The sequence below is a fragment of the Ovis canadensis genome, chromosome 1, assembly GCF_042477335.2.
Source record: "Ovis canadensis isolate MfBH-ARS-UI-01 breed Bighorn chromosome 1, ARS-UI_OviCan_v2, whole genome shotgun sequence".
NCBI classification, from domain to species: Eukaryota; Metazoa; Chordata; class Mammalia; order Artiodactyla; family Bovidae; genus Ovis; species Ovis canadensis.
Window position 1 is genome coordinate 223,748,047 of NC_091245.1, and position 17,714 is coordinate 223,765,760.

The 17,714-nt window shown below is 35.6% G+C and overlaps 1 pseudogene; it reads right to left on the reverse strand.

The window, feature by feature from the left end:
* Positions 1-432: 432 nt before the first annotated feature.
* LOC138443362 (dysbindin-like) lies at positions 433-14,483 on the reverse strand (annotated as a pseudogene).
* Between the last annotated feature and the right edge of the window lie 3,231 nt (positions 14,484-17,714).

Genomic DNA, 17,714 nt, shown 5'->3' on the forward strand with positions numbered 1-17,714 from the left:
AAAAACAGACACAAAATCATATATATATATACACATATATATGTATATTTTATAGCAATTACATAAATAGAATCTCTCAAATGGACTAACCCTCTAATAAGCAAAAACTGGTAAAAATGACACTAAAATAGTAATTGAGATTGTTATGTGCTGTAGGATTATGTGCATATTTATTTGTATTTTTTACTCATTTAAAAAGATATTCTCTGTCTTTTAAATATCTGAGATTAAAGCCTATAGCTATAGAATGAGGCAAAAACAGGGTCAAGACAAAGAGGGCATGGTGCATCCTCTTTGATTTTGAAGGTCCAACAACAGAACAGGGCTTATGAGGACTTTATTCCATTCTAGGGAACATGGCATTATACTATCTCTGCACACACAGGGAAACTCCTTGCTGCCAGGGTGCCTTGTCTTCCACTGCCTCACCTCTCAGCTATCTGCAAGGCAAGCTGAGGAAAGGTACTATTCCAAATCCTGCTGGAAGGGCTCTTCAAAAATACCTCTACTTCTTCAGCCTCATTTTCTGAATATACTCCACTTCCCGGACCTTCTGGGAGTGTTCTGCATCCAGTTCAGCTTTGAAGTTTTCAAATTCACTCCTCTTTTTTTTTCTTGTGATTTTCCAATTATTGAGACTGTTTTTGTTTTATTTTTCTATTGCCCACATACATCTTCTAGGTTTATCAGGTGGTTTTCTATCTCTTAAAAACTAGTCTCTACATAGGGGAAGTTATTTATCTCACACTCATCTCACATGCTAGCAAAGTAATGCTCAAAATTCTCCATTAAGACTTCAAAAGTACATGAACTGAGAACTTTCGCATGTTCAAGATGGATTTAGAAAAGGCAGAGGAACCAGAGATAAAATTGCCAACATCTGCTGGATCTTAGAAAAAGCAAGAGAGTTCCAGAAAAACATCCATCTTATTGACTATGCCAAAGCCTTTGACTGTGTGGATCACAAAAAAACTGGGAAATTCTTAAAGATGTAGGAATACCAGATTGTCTCACCTTCCTCGTGAGAAACCTGTATGCAGGTCAAGAAGCAACAGTTAGAACCGGACATGGAGCAATGGACTGGTTCCAAATTGGGAAAGGAGTATTTCAAGGCTGTATATCATCACCTTGCTTATTTAACTTACATACAGAGTACATCATGCGAAATTCTAGGATGGATGAAACACAAGCTGGAATGAAGATTGCCAGGAGAAATATCACTAACCTGATATGCAGATAACATCACCCTTAGGGCAGGAAGCAAAGAGGAACTAAAGAGCCCTTTGATAACAGTGAAAGAGGAGAGTGTAAACACTGGCTTAAAACTCAACATTCAGAAAACTAAGATCGTGGCATGCGGTCCCATCTCATAAAGGCAAGTGGATGCGGAAACAATGGGAACAGTGACAGACTTTATTTTCTTGGGCTCCAAAATTACTGCAGATGGTGACTGCAGCCATGAAATTAAGAGATGCTTGCCCCTTGGAAGAAAAGCTATGACCAACCTAGATAGCATATTGAAAAGCAGAGACATTACATTACCGATAAAGGTCTGTCTAGTCAGAGCTATGATTTTTCCAGTAGTCATGTAAGGATGTGAGAGTTGGACTATAAAGAAAGCTGAGTGCCGAAGAATTGATGCTTTTGAACTGTGGTGTTGGAGAAGATGCTTGAGAGTCCGTTGGGCTGCATGGAGATCCAACCAGTCAATCCTAAAGGAAATAAGTCCTGAATATTCATTGGAAAGACTGATGCTAAAGCTGAAGCTACAATACTTTGGCCGCCTGATGTGAAGAAATGACTCTTTGGAAAAGACCCTGATGCCAGGAAAGATGGAGGCCAGGAGGAGAAGGGGATGACAGAGGATGAGATGGTTGGATGGCATCACCGACTCAATGGACATGAGTTTAAACAAGCTCCGTGAGTTAGTGATGGACAGGGAAGCCTTGTGTGTTGTAGTCTATGAGGTTACAGAATCAGACATGACTGAGCGACTGAACTGAACTCAAATAGAGGAGATCTGCTGTCATAAATTCTAAACCTGGTATTCAATCTGGAAGTTGCTGAAGCTACAGCTCTAACTCTCTTGAGCCTGTCTTTTACTCCCAGAGTGCTGAAAGTATAACCACCTTGCTATCCACTAGCTCTTTAGCACCAGCACATTCTTTGGTTTTGCTGTGAAGTGCAGCTATTGTATCTTCATGTGTATGCTCAGTTCATCAGTCATGTCAGACTCTGCAACCTCACAGAATGTAGCCTGCCAGGCTCCTCCTGTTCATGACATTCTCTGTGCAAGAACACTGAAAAGAATTGTCATTTCCTCCTCCAAGGGATCTTTGACTGAGGGATCAAACCTGTGTTTCCTCCGGCTCCTGCACTGGCAGAAGGATTTTTTACCACTGACCCACCTGGTGGCTCAGACAGTAAAGCATCTGCTTGCAATGCAGACCTGGGTTCGATCCCGGGTTGGGAAGATCCCCTGGAGAAGGAAATAGCAACCCACTCCAGTACTCTTGCTTGGAAAATTCTATGAACAGAGTACCTGGTAGGCTACAGTCCATGGGGTTGCAAAGAGTCGGACACAACTGAGCGACCTCACTTTCACCCAAGAAGACCACATATATCTTCATACCTGCTACTTTGGCAAATGTAGAATATTTTGGGGCTGTTGTTGTTGTTTTGCAGTTGTTGGAAAGCTTTCTGAATTATACTAGTTAAGAAGAATTATAGAAAGATTGTTATAGGCTAATTCAAGACTTTATCCAATTTTTAAAATCCTAATATACTACTATTCTCAATGACATTTTAATATTTTAAACAAATTAGGCAGTTTAACTCATGCAAGTTCTGATATTTGATAAAATAAAGTATTCCCAGTGTTCCTTTATCTTCTTTACTTTCATCATGCTTAGATTCCAGTGCAGTATTGCTTATACCTCTTAGAACACTCTCATTTTGATATTCTGCCTATTCAAAGTTCTCTAAATGAGATAAAGAAATATTCTAACAATAAACACTTTGCTTTATAAAATGCAATTATCTTCCTTTTCTGGAGGACTTCATGATTTGGAATTCTTTCTAAAATCTGGCACCTTTGTTTCATTCATAATATTATTATAGAATTTCCAAGTACCTTAAAGATAATGGAAGCTTTTTGAATTTAAATTTCTGCACACTATCCAAAGGAAAAATTGAAGATAAATAACATTAGATAAGAAAATCTTGCATAGTTAATATTAACAGAAGAGCGGCCACAGAGACTACTATATGCCTTAAATTTACTTAAATGGTACAGAACCACCCAAGCCCACAGAGTGTGTTTAATGCCTGTACTTAAGTGGAGCCCAAACCTGAATGGAGGGTCACAGGCAGTTGTGATCATCATAGGAGAGTACTATAGGGTTTAGTAGAGATGGCCACAGATAATATCTGTGTGATAACATCTGTGCGCATGCACACACACTCAGTCATGACAACTCTTTGTGACTCTACGGACTGCAGCCCACAAGTCTCCTCTGTAACATCTAATAATATTCACATTCAGAAACAGAGGGTCCTAACCATGGTAAGAAAACACAGAACATTTAATAGGGAATTAAACAGAATGGACTTTCAATTATGTGATAACAAAGATGGCACTGTCACACAAGCCATAACTCTGAAGGGAATGAAGGATCTTTGGGAAGGGACTCTTTGGAGGCTTAATGGTGAAGAGATATAAAGAGATGGCTGAAAATCAAACTTCACTGGAATTAGAAAATAGTAAAGTGTCAAAAGTAAAGTATCATGTGTTAGAACAGAAGAGATTCCATCAGTTTCCATTTGTTGAAAAATCACTATAGAAACAGGAAAGGTTGATGTTCCTTCATTAAGAAATGAAAATGAAAATGAAGTTGCTCAGTCAGTCGTGTCTGACTCTGTGACCCCATGGACTGTAGCCTACCTCACTCTTCCATCCATGGGATTTTCCAGGCAAGAGTACTGGTGTGGGTTGCCATTTCTGGGAGCCACCAAATGTCAACTTTACAGAAGTTTTCTTTTGTTAGTTCCAGAAAAATTCAAACAATGATAAAAAATCAATAAACTATGAATGCGGAATCCATCAAATTTACCATAAGAATAAAAGAAAACATAAACATAATATTTTTAAGTAAAAAATTTCTCTAAACTAAGCTAGCAAAAGTGTAAGATAGCATTCTGACATGAATTAAATGTAACTCAACAGCATTTGAAGAATTGAAGTAACACCAAAAATCAGAAATATAAAGAATCTGATCCAAATGGACAAATAAAAGGAGAATATAAAATAAGAACTGAATGAATTAATCAAAGAAATGAGAATAAACAACTATAATCTATGAAATGAAGACTATATGACAAAGATTGCCAAAAGAGAATATATCCAATCTAAAACATAATATTTAGAAAATAAAACTGAAATAAAGCCCCAAAATGTCTAAAAAGGTAAAAGTGATAAGAAAGAACTGTGTGTGTGTGTATTCAAGAAATACAGAAAATTAGATGAATTTTTATAAGAATATTCTATCTATAAATTTAAAAGAATTATAGAATTAAAACATCATTATTTTTCTATACCGAGTACTAATTGATCAACAATGGTTATTATTATGACAAAAGAAAAGACAGTTATGCTTTATGAATTTCTTTGTGGAAGAACCCTGCTGCCTTTTGCTGTAATAGTCCAAAAGGGAAAAGTCTTCTAGAAATAAGTAGAATTTACAAGATCTAAAGAAGGCAGAGAGGTATGTTAAATCATACGATGGGGATGAAATCAGCATTATGCAGACAGCAGGAAACTCTCATGACAGGTATCTGTGTCCTCAACAAATAAATTGTAAGAGGAGGGTGAGGTGAGAGACAGAAGTAGAAGTTACAGATAAAAGAGACTTTAAGAGACAAAGCACCTAATATGAAGATCCTATTTGGATTATGATTCAAAGACAACATCATCCAACTGAAAAGTTGAATACTGAAGGGATATTTGGTGGTAGTAAGTAAGTATTATTAATTTTAAGTATGATCACATTGCTAACTTGATGTTACTTTCTGAAATCTTTTTTTTTTTTTTTATAGAGATTGGACTGCCTACCTATGCTATTCTTTTTCAGTTCATGAAGTTAAAATGGAACCGTAAGGTCTGCCAAAGGTGAAAACAAAAGGCTTCCTGCTAGAATCTTTAGTTAAAGTCTCTCAAGTTCTGTTTTTCTCAAAGTTGTCACACAGTTCTCAGGCCTTTGGAGCCCTTAGGTCTCATCCTTGTGATCCTTCCTCCTTCGTGTTTCATTCCACATTATTCTCTTATGGGCTATCACCAAAGGAAAATTTACAGTCTCAAAATTCACTCCATGTAGAGCCCCAGCACAGCTTAATTATCAAAATCAAATTACAAGTTAGCTAGGGATTTTATGGTTTCCTTTGTGAATTTTAACACTAAACATTTTATCTCTACCTCTATGAGCTTGAAGAGCTTATGGGAAAGATATTATAAAATTAAGGAAAAATGAAAGTTGCATAAGAATAAAAACTTAAACATATATTTCTACAAGTATAGGTTTTATATTGATATTCAAAATATAAAATGAACATTTTAGAAAATATTAGAATACATAATAAGAGAAAAGAAAAAATCAGCAAAGTTCATTATCTTATCATGTATATTATATGATAGTAGCCACTTGGTTAGAACATATTTTAAAATTTCTGCTTCTGTATGCTTTTGTTTTTCTCAAAAAAGCTTGTATTGTACTTTTATAATAAGAACATGGAAACTTGTCAAGACCTTTAATTAAAAAATTTAAAAATCTATGATGCCATATTTGTTAATGTTAATGCTATATTTGTTATAAAATATGAAGTGCAACTCAAAGTAGCAATATATATCTCCTCATAATTAATCTTATAATAAGATATGCCTTGAAGTTTTCATCAATGTTAAAAGTGAACTCAGTTCAGTTCAGTTCAGTTGCTCAGTCATGCCTGACTCTCTGCGACCCGGACTGAAGCAGGCCAGGCCTCCCTGTCCATCACCGACTCACAGAGTTTACCCAAACTCATGTTCATTGAGTCAGTAATGCCATCCAACCATCTTATCCTCTGTCGTCTGCTGCTCCTCTTGCCTTCAATCTTTCCCAGCATCAGGGTCTTTTCAAATGAGTCAGCTCTTCACATCAGGTATCCAAAGTATTGGAGTTTCAGCTTCAACATCAGTCCTTCCAATGAACATTCAGTACTGATCTCCTTTTGGATGGACTGGTTGGATCTCCTTGCATCCAAGGGGCTCTCAAGAGTCTTCTCCAACACCGCAATTCAAAAGCACATTTTCTTCGATGCTCAGCTTTCTTTATAGTCCAACTCTCACATCCATACATGACTACTGGAAAAACCATAGCCTTGACTAGATGGATCTTTGTTGGCAAAGTAATGTCTCTGATTTTTAATATGCTTGTCTAGGTTGGTCATAACTTTCCTTCCAAGGAGTAAGCGTCTTTTAATTTCATGGCTGCAGTCACCGTCTACAATGATTTTGAAGCACCCCAAAATAAAATCTGCCACTGTTTCCACTATTTCCCCATCTATTTGCCATGAAGTGATGGGACCAAATGCCATGACCTTAACTTTCTGAGTGTTGAGCTTTAAGCCAACTTTTTCACTCTCCTCTTTCACTTTCATAAAGAGGCTCTTTAGTTCTTCTTCACTCTCTGCCATAAGGGTGCTGTCATCTGCATATCTAAAGTTATTGCTATTTCTCCTGGGAATCTTGATTCTAGCTTTTGCTTCATCCAGCCCAGCATCTCTCATGATGTACTCTGCATATAAGTTAAATAAGCAGGGTGACAATATACAGCCTTGATGTACTCCTTTTCCTATTTGGAACCAGTCTGTTGTTCCATGCCCAGTTCTAAGTGTTGCTTCCTGACCTTCATACAGATTTCTCAAGAGGCAAGTCAAGTGAATTAGTGGCTTAATAATTCAAAAGATATTATTACCTTCTGCTGCAAGCTAGAACCATCAGTGCAAAAATGACTAGAGAGACAATCCTTAAGGTCTGTTGAATTTTTCTTTTCAGTTGCCCAGTCTATTAATATGTTCAAGAAAAATGGATTCTCCTTATCTTGAGAATGCAAATAGTTACATTATAGAATATGAAGAATTTGGAAAATGCTATACTTCATATAATTTGGAATTACTGTTTTGGTTATTTTATTTGTATGTCCTCTCCAGAAATGCAGAGCTCCTCAATATTATTTCATTATTTACATCTACTGGCTTTTTAAAATGTTGATATAAAGTAGAATATGTGCAAACAGCAAATTTTCATTACATAATTAAGACACACAAAAGGCACACAATTATATATCCCAAAATATTTGTCAATTTTAACATTTCTTTTCTTCAAGAAATAAAATACTAACATTTTTGCTACATGGAAATAGGAAACAACAAGAAAAAAGAAGCTCATATGAATGTTATTTAACCTTTTTGTTTATTTCATATTGTGTCTGCCTAAAAAAAATGTTTAAAAAGCAAGCATTTCCATCTGCTTAGTCAAGCAATAATAAAACAGTCATTTTTTTTCTAAAAAATATCAGAGATAACCCTATTATAATCTTCCATAAATTACAAATAATCTATAGAATAATAAACAGCATGAACACTGGAAGTGAAAATTTCCTGGGTTCAAATATCAGCTTTGTCAGTAAATAGAGCTATGCTTTGGGGCAAGTCAAGCCCAATACTTTTTTTATATCTAAAATAGGATAATAACATAGGGCTATGGTGAAGATAGAAATGACTAATGTTAGACACAAAAAAGCACTATATAAAATCTAGTCATCATTCATGGTTATTGCTATTTGTGTCTAACAGTCATTTCTCTGATGCTGGGAGGGATTGGGGGCAGGAGGAGAAGTGGACGACAGAGGATGAGATGGCTGGATGGCATCTCTGATTTGATGGACGTGAGTCTGAGTGAACTCCGGGAGTTGGTGATGGACTGGGAGGCCTGGCGTGCTGCGATTCATGGGGTCGCAAAGAGTCGGACATGACTGAATGACTGAACTGAACTGAACTGAACTAACTATTATTTTGCTGATAATACTATATTTACTACTAGTAATAATGTTAGAAACACTGAAGGTACTATTTTTTGAATTTTATTTGCAACAAAAACTCAGTAACATCTTCTGACATTCAATGGTAGAATGTTAATTCTAATTTTCTGATCATGAAATCATTTCTACTGTAGAACTGACATCTCTTAATGATTTTAGAAGAGAAGAAAGGTGCTAGGGTGTAGAGGCATTTATTATCTGCAGACTATTATGTGAAAATTTCTAGGCATGTTATTGAATTTTGCAACATTTGAGAGATAATTATTTTTTATTCATATTGATAGATGCTGAAGCCAAACTATACTCTCTACATTATTTGGCAGTGAACACTGCTTTTATGTAGAAAAAGGAAAATTCAATCTTTGACCCACTATATCGTAATTAAACCATTCTTTAGACACATCACAAAGTCGCTCTACATGTTTATGTTTCTGATGTTGAAGTGATGCTAATTGTCAATTATCTATTTGGAGAAAATGTAGGAATACGGATTGAGTGACATAGTTTGCCTTATTCACAGGATTTTTCATGAGGGTCCAAGGAAGTTTTTGGAAATGTGTTTTGAACTGTGAGAGTATAAGCCACTGGAGCACTGCACAGCTTTGAGAATGTTGTGGTCATTATGTTTCTGTGTGTGCCTTTTGTTTGTTATTCTTGTTGTTGTTGTTTTACAAATTGGAGTGGAATTTTTAAAAATTCAAGCTGGGAGTCACATGTACCCAAGAAGATATTTTTTTTCTTTTATCTTTACAATATAATCTATAAAGGATTTTTTATAATGCTGTGTTAAACATTGTTTTGTCCTACATTCCTTTTTATGTTTTAATATACTATAAGCATTCAATAATGGTCCTTGGGAAAAATTTTTTTTAAATCAAACATGTTACTAACTACTTCAATAATATTTATTTTAAAAGAAATGTATGCTCATTTTGATTTTGCGTAATTTTTCAAAGATACTTCTTTTGGGCATCATGAATTTACTATAAATAATGACACTGTCATCAACACAGAATTGGTAGCCACAGTTGCTAACAGTTTCTCAAACTTTATTTCAGTCATCTAGGCACTTGCATTATGCCATTTCACTTTCATGAAAATCTCTTAAGATGACTTGTATTATCTCTGTTTTACAATTATCAAATTGAGATTCAAGAGGTTAGTTAATTTGAACAATATATAAAATTTAAAAATACAAACAAAGGTCTTGAACATGAGCCAAAGTTCAAACATAAATGTTTGACTTCAAGACCCATGCACCACTATGAGAGGTAAAGTCTTGCTGAATTATGATTACCATACAAAATATCCAATAAGTTCAATTTAGCAGGAGTTCTCTTTATTTCTGTTCTATGAGTATCTTTTTCAAAATATACATCAGTGTTCAGTATTCCAAGAATTAAATCTTCAGTTCATGCTCATTTTTCTCCCATTGAAATAAATGACTGTGAATTCTTAACCACTGTATCCTAGTTTCTGGCACATTATCAGTATCATAAACTATCTGAATAATGCTTACTGTATCCTTCTGCTGCTGCTAAGTCTCTTCAGTAGTGTCCGACTCTGTGCAACCCCATAGACGGAAGCCACCAGACTCCCCGGTCCCTGGGAATCTCCAGGCAAGAACACTGGAGTGGGTTTCCATTTCCTTCTTCAATGCGTGAAAGTGAAAAGCGAAAGTGAAGTCGCTCAGTCGTGTCTGACTGTTAGAGACCCCATGCACTGCAGCCCACCAGGCTCCTCCGCCCATGGGATTTTCTAGGCAAGAGTACTGGAGTTGGGTGCCATTGCCTTCTCCATACTGTATCCTAGGCACTGTTAAAAAATTGTATATCTCCTTTTCCCTGAAAATTACACTCACTTTCATTTTATAGGATAAACTGCATTCACCATTACTTGGCCCAATTTCATAGAATTTGATTTTTAGCTCTAAAAATGCACATCAAGACACAGGTACTAACTTTGATTTAACATATTTATTCATAAATTACATTCAAATCGTATATTAGGTGACTATATATTTTACATGTGAGCTGAAACACTTTTGAGTGAAATGGGTACTAATAATATATGCAACAAAAGAAGAAGAATGTGGACTCTCCCAGCAAACAAGTCAACCCATGACTGAGGAATCGAGTTCTCACTAGTAGCAAATGTTAGCTGAACTTCTCTTTTTATTTTGTTGTTATATGAGTATCTTTAAATATATTTGCTAATTTTCAGCATTTCAGAAGTTAAATCATTAATTGGTACCCACTGTTACCTTTTAAGAAAATCACCAAGATCATATTTTCAGCTGTAGGCTTATACATAAAGGAATTACTAGAGCATTAAGTATCAGCCTGTAATAAACTGAAGAAAACATGATATTCAGCAAGTTCATTTTACAGATGAGGAGATCTCAACACAAAGCTGGATGAGATAGACTCTGGAACTTTGCATTACATCCCATATTCTCCTAGGGATTCTGTCAAAACAAAGCACCTAAAAGTAGCTCGACATGCTCACATTTTGATTTAGCAAATCATTCAAGGAAGCTTAAATTTATTAGTAGGTTTTATGAGTTAAATTTCAGAAATATCATAGGTTTTTATTAATAGAATGTTTGCATTATAATGTTAAACTTCTTAAGCCTTTTTATTTCTCTAGGTTTCCTTCTGAAAAAAAAAAAAAAAAAAGATTGTGAATTCCTCACCACTGTACGTGGTGTCTGGCATGTTCCCAACACCATCATCATCACCACCACCACCACCACCATTTGAATAATTCTTAGTATATTTCTTTGGGCATTGGATAGATTATTACATTTTATTTCCACAATCAGGTCAGAACTATTATTATCATACTTATATTAGACACAAAAAATCTGAGGTAGAAAGAGGCTAAGTTCCTTGATGAGCATACACAGGTGAAAAGTAGCAAAATCAGTATTTAAACACAGAATTTAGTTCTTCAGCCTGCATTCTTTACCATTATACCATATTGCTTTCAATATATGTTCCATTAATAATGAATTCATTATCTCATCTGATTTTTAATATCCAAGAGAGGTGTTCAAAACAGATACTCTTCTCAAAATTATAGAAAAGAATAATCAAACTCAAAGCATTCAAGTGCTTTTTCCAAGCTTATTAAAGGTGGCATCCAGAAAGGGGTAAACCTAAAGTTAATTCTAGTCCTTTTTCAATATCATCTTAAATTAACAGGTTGGGATACATTGGAAGAAAAAATGGGCTATACTGAAGACCGATTCTAAATTTAAATTCATATTTTTCTAAGATTAAATAGATATCAAGATATCTTTAATATCAGGTCATAACTTGGAAGACACAAGAAGAAACAGAGACACAAAAGCAAGGCAAATAATAATTTTGCAAATGTCTTGAATAAACTAATTGCACAGAGTATTTCAAAGGCTTAGCAAGAGCTATTCTATTAGGTGAGCATGATTCATGTCCACCCACATATATAACTCCTCCATAGTACTTCTTACAGCATATGTTTTGTGTTTCCTGCTTTAAATGTCCATTTTTAAAGAATCATTAAATTAAAAGGAGCATGTGCTGGGAAATTCATGATAAGATGAATACTTAATATAGTTTTTGCTTTACATTCTTTTTTCTCTTAAACTTGAATAAATTGGGAGTCTATGTGAGTAATGTCTGTAGCCTTATTGTTCTTATATAATCTTTAAGCATTGTGTTGCAGAATAAAAATCTTAATCACCTCCCTGGGGCCCCTGAGATTTCAATTACTTCACCTAAAACTAATTCCCCCCAAAGGGGTATTCTGGTTACCTAATTGCCATTAGGATCAAAAGACATAGTACAAAATAGAGCTTTATAAAATGTAAAAAAAAAAATTGAAATATAAAGCAAATTGTTGCAAATCATATAATACATGATTATCAAATGTAAAAGGCTCTCTATATAGTTATCTTCCTCATTTTATGATGTATATATGGTGTCTGGAATTGTAATATAATTTTGAAAAGGAAAGAAAGGCTAGGATAGTATAATGAGTTAAAGTATGTACACCTATTTTCTGAGACTTGTTTTTAACCTACCTACTCATTTCCAATTCAGTTCTTATTTTAATATCATTCTCAGACATTAAGTCACATCCAACTCTTTTGTTACTCCATGGACTGTAGCTTGCCAGGCTACTCTGTCCCTGCATTTTTCCAGGCAAGAATACTGGATTGGGTTGCCATTTCCTACTCCAGTGGATTTCCTGATCCAGGAATCGAACTTGCATCTTTCTCTTCTCCTGCATTGGCAGGTAGATCCTTTACTACCTCACCACCTGGGAAACTTTCTGATCTCACAGTGTCTTGGACATTATTATCTAGAATCACAGTGTATAGTGTTATGTAAAGTCACATGGCCAGGAATGCCCCATCAAATATCTCTTCCCAACTGCAAACTGGGTACTGTAAAATACAAATTGAATTATTTTATTTCCATGCTTAAAATCATTCAGTGGTCTCTGTTAAGTACAAAAATAGATCTTATATTAGAAATGGAATAAAATATTGCTTATGATTAACTTCTTCTTACCTTTGAAATCTTTACCCCATTGTTTTCTTTCTCATTTCTTAAAATAGAATAGTATTTGGCTCCATCCACTTCCAGAACATACTGCACTGTATAATGCCTTCAGGTTTATAATCTTGTTTTCATCTGTCTGGAATGTACCCTTCCTCAGTATATGCTATACCTCTGTCAGGATTCAGTTAATGACAACAACAAAATGTTCACAGTATAACTAACCCAGAATAACCTTGTACACCCTTTTTGGGGGGAGTCACTCAAATTGTATTTTTTTGTTGTTGTTTTTGCATCAGTACACAGTCAATCACTTAGATGTTCTTATTTGTGTGATTATTCTTTGCTGCTAATTTCACTGAAGTATCACCTTGCTTACCAGTTAGACCTAACTCCACTTTTTCATTCTATTTACACTCATTTGATTCTAGACATTTCTTTCATTCTCCTTTCTCTTGAATAAGCTGGCATTTTTTCAGGGTCTACACTCATCTATTGCCAGGGTACATGATACCTTGAATAACCAGCCTAGGCTCTGAGCTACTTTGAGGAGAAATATTAGAGATCCCCACCTGTGAGTCATGTTTAATTTATGTACAATATACTGTCCATTATCAAATTGTACAATTTTGTGTTTAAAAAATGTATTTATAACATATTGACATTATCATTTTATTCAAAGTCCTAAACAATTCTCTCAAACCCTGCTGCTGCTGCTGCCAAGTAGCATCAGTTGTGTCCAACTCTGTGCGACCCCATAGACAGCAGCACACCGGACTGTTCCTGGGATTCTCCAGACAAGAACACTGGAGTGGGTTGCCATTTCCTTCTCCAATGCATGAAAGTGAAAAGTGAAAGTTGTCAGTTGTGTCCGACTCTTTGCCACCCTATGGACTATACATTCTATGGAATTCTCCAGGCCAGAACTGGCATGGGTAACCTTTCCTTTCTCCTGGGGATCTTCCCAACTAAGGGGTCAAACCCAGGCCTCCCACGTTGCAGGCAGATTCTTTAACATTTGAGCTACTCAAGAAGCCCAATTATAAGTAAAATTTCTGTATATGCGTACCTCACTCTGTTGAATATGTGCTTTCAGTTCTTCATGATAGTGAATTGACAAACATATTTCCAAATTGGTTTACAATGTGTCTTGGTCTATGTTACAGTACAAGATAGTACTATTAAATAGCCAGGACCCAAATGTTGGCTATTCATGTGGTACTTCTATAGCAAAGAGCAAAGCATCTTTTATAGCAAAAAGCAAAGCATCTGTATCCTACTTCTATCATCTTTGAAATGTGGATTAAAAACATAGACCTATTCAAAGGTTGCTATGAGCAAAAATAATAATAAGCACAATGTGTAAAATATAGTTTTTGAAAACGCTAAGTCTTCCAAATTGCATTATCATTATAACAATCAATTTCATGATCTAATAGATTATGGAAAAGAAATCTTTAATTTGCCTTCAAATGACAACATACAACATAGTACAGATAAAGCCACTGTGAACTGATATATACAAATAAGGCAAAATTATCTATAAATGAAAATGTTGGTTTGTCTCATTTATCTTGGTCTCTATAAAGTAATGTGTAATTTGTAAATTCTGTTATTTGGGGTCATATGGATGAGACTGACTGCAACAATAAATTGAAATAATTTCCACTCAATTTGCTGTAGGTTTCTATGTATTTGTGTGATAATTTCCTGTTTTATGGTAAAAATATTTCCTTGAATTTTAATAAGATAATTTAAAAAAATTATTATAGTAATTCTTACCTTGTGTTTTTTTCTGTGCCATCTTATGGAATAACTTGAATGAAAGTTTTAGATAAGTCAATACATAAGTAACAGTGAATGTGATAAGAAGAACTGTACAAAACTGAACTAAACAGACATTTCTCCAAAGAAGACATAGAGATGGTTAACAAACACATGAAAAGATGCTCAATATCACTCATTATCAGAGAAACGCAAATCAAAACCACAATGAGGTACGATCTCATGCCAATCAGAATGGCTGCTATCCAAAAATCTACAAACAGTAAATGCACAGAAAGGTGTGGAGAAAAGGGAAACCTCTTACACTGTTGGTGGGAATGCAAACTAGTACAGCCACTATGGAGAACAATGTGGAAATTCCTTAAAAACAGTAAATAGAACTGCCATATGACCCAGCAATCCCACCGCTGGGCATACACACTGAGGAAACCAGAATTGAAAGAGACATGTATACCACATTGTTCATCACTGCACTGTTTATAATAGCCAGGACATGGAAGCAACATAGATGTCCATCAGCAGATGAATGGAAAAGAAAGCTGTGGTACATGTACACAATGGAATATTACTCAGCCATTAAAAAGAATACATTTGAGTCAGTTCTAATGAGGTGGATGAAACTGGAGCCTATTATACAGCGTGAAGTAGGCCAGAAAGAAAAACACCAATACAGTATACTAACGCACATATATGGAATTTAGGAAGATGTTAACAATAACCCTGTATGCGAGATGGCAAGAGAGACACAGATGTATAGAACAATCTGTTGGACTCTGGGAGAAGGCGAGGGTAGGATGATCAGAGAGAATAGCATTGAAACATGTATACTATCATATGTGAAACAGAACACCAGTCCAGGTTTGATACATGAGACAGGGTGCTCAGGGCTGGTTCACTGGGAGGACCCAGAGAGATGGGATGGGGAGGGAGAGGGGTCCAGGATGGGGAACACATGTACACCCATGACTGATTCATGTTAATGTATGGCAAAAACCACTACAATATTGTAAAATAATTAGCCTACAATTAGAATAAATAAATAAATAAATAAAAAAGATCTTCATGATCCAGGTAATCACAATGGTGTGATCACTCACCTAAAACCAGGTATCCTGGAATGTGAAGTCAAGTGGGCCTTAGGAAGCATCACTAAGAACAAAGCTAGTGGAGGTAATGGAATTCCAGTTGAGTTATTTCAAATCCTAAAAGATGATGCTGTGAAAGTATTGCACTCCATATGTTGGCAAATTTGGAAAACTCAGCAGTGGCCACAGAACTGGAAAAGGTCAGTTTTCATTCCAGTCCCAAAGAAAGCCAATGCCAAAGAATGCTCAAACTACCGCACAATTTCACTCATCTCACACACTAGTAAAGGAATGCTTAAAATTCTCCAAGCCAGGCTTCAGCAATACGTGAACCATGAACCTTCAGATGTTCAAGCTGGTTTTATTTTACTTTATTTTATTTATTTATTTATTTTTTACTGTTTTTATTTTATTTTATTTTTTTTAAAGTTTTTTATTTTTTAAATTTTAAAATCTTTAATTCTTACATGCGTTCCCAACCATGAACCCCCCTCCTACCTCCCTCCCCATAACATCTCTCTGGGTCATCCCCATGCACCAGCCCCAAGCATGCTGTATCCTGCGTCAGACATAGACTGGCGATTCAATTCTTACATGATAGTATACATGTTAGAATGCCATTCTCCCAAATCATCCCACCCTCTCCCTCTCCCTCTGAGTCCAAAAGTCCGTTATACACATCTGTGTCTTTTTTCCTGTCTTGCATACAGGGTCGTCATTGCCATCTTTCTAAATTCCATATATATGTGTTAGTATACTGTATTGGTGTTTTTCTTTCTGGCTTACTTCACTCTGTATAATTGACTCCAGTTTCATCCATCTCATCAGAACTGATTCAAATGAATTCTTTTTAACGGCTGAGTAATACTCCATTGTGTATATGTACCACAGCTTTCTTATCCATTCATCTGCTGATGGACATCTAGGTTGTTTCCATGTCCTGGCTATTATAAACAGTGCTGCAATGAACATTGGGGTACATGTGTCTCTTTCAATTCTGGTTTCCTCGGTGTGTATGCCCAGAAGTGGGATTGCTGGGTCATAAGGTAGTTCTATTTGCAATTTTTTAAGGAATCTCCACACTGTTCTCCATAATGGCTGTACTAGTTTGCAGTGTAGGAGGGTTCCCTTTTCTCCACACCCTCTCCAGCATTTATTGCTTGCAGATTTTTGGATCGCAGCCATTCTGACTGGTGTGAAGTGGTACCTCATTGTGGTCTTGATTTGCATTTCTCTAATAATGAGTGATGTTGAGCATCTTTTCATGTGTTTGTTAGCCATCCATATGTCTTCTTTGGAGAAATGTCTATTGAGTTCTTTGGCCCATTTTTTGATTGGGTCGTTTATTTTTCTGGAATTGAGCTGCATAAGTTGCTTGTATATTTTTGAGATTAGTTGTTTGTCAGTTGCTTCATTTGCTATTATTTTCTCCCATTCAGAAGGCTGTCTTTTCACCTTGCTTATATTTTCCTTTGTTGTGCAGAAGCTTTTAATTTTAATTAGATCCCATTTGTTTATTTTTTGCTTTTATTTCCAGAATTCTGGGAGATGGATCATAGAGGATCCTGCTGTGATTTATGTCTGAGAGTGTTTTGCCTATGTTCTCCTCTAGGAGTTTTATAGTTTCTGATCTTATATTTAGATCTTTAATCCATTTTGAGTTTATTTTTGTGTGCGGTGTTAGAAAGTGATCTAGTTTCATTCTTTTACAAGTGGTTGACCAGTTTTCCCAGCACCACTTGTTAAAGAGATTGTCTTTACTCCATTGTATATTCTTGCCTCCTTTGTCAAAGATAAGGTGTCCATAGGTGTGTGGATTTATCTCTGGGCTTTCTATTTTGTTCCATTGATCTATATGTCTGTCTTTGTGCCAGTACCATCCTGTCTTGATGACTGTGGCTTTGTAGTAGAGCCTGAAGTCAGGCAAGTTGATTCCTCCAGTTCCATTCTTCTTTCTCAAGATTGCTTTGGCTATTCGAGGTTTTTTGTATTTCCATACAAATCTTGAAATTATTTGTTCTAGTTCTGTGAAAAATGTGGCTGGTAGCTTGATAGGGATTGCATTGAATTTGTAAATTGCTTTGGGTAGTATACTCATTTTCACTATATTGATTCTTCTGATCCATGAACATGGTATATTTCTCCATCTATTAGTGTCCTCTTTG